This window comes from Thermobia domestica, chromosome 10 (genome assembly GCF_964235325.1).
Source record: "Thermobia domestica chromosome 10, izTheDome1.hap1.1, whole genome shotgun sequence".
NCBI lineage: Eukaryota > Metazoa > Arthropoda > Insecta > Zygentoma > Lepismatidae > Thermobia > Thermobia domestica.
This window is the reverse complement of record NC_137463.1, coordinates 94,930,424-94,930,739: the sequence shown is the minus strand read 5'-3', so window position 1 is coordinate 94,930,739 and position 316 is coordinate 94,930,424.

Genomic DNA, 316 nt, shown 5'->3' with positions numbered 1-316 from the left:
CCTTCAAATGCAAATAATCATGAATCATGTACTGTTTCACAATATATCTATAGTAATATTATCTAGTTATATTATAAATAGTAACAATAGATATAAACAGCAACGAAAGTGCTATTCTTCTTTATATATATGTATCATTGTTCACTTCTATATTTTTCAGTACACTCAACTCTGAAGCGCAAAGGTATTCTTCCATATCTCTTCATTGTCAACAATGATAATTTATCTTTTTTTTGGGGGGGGGGGTACCGTATTGAAAGATACTGCATTTAAATATAAATACGCAATTTAAATGTATTCTATGCTTGCAACTATC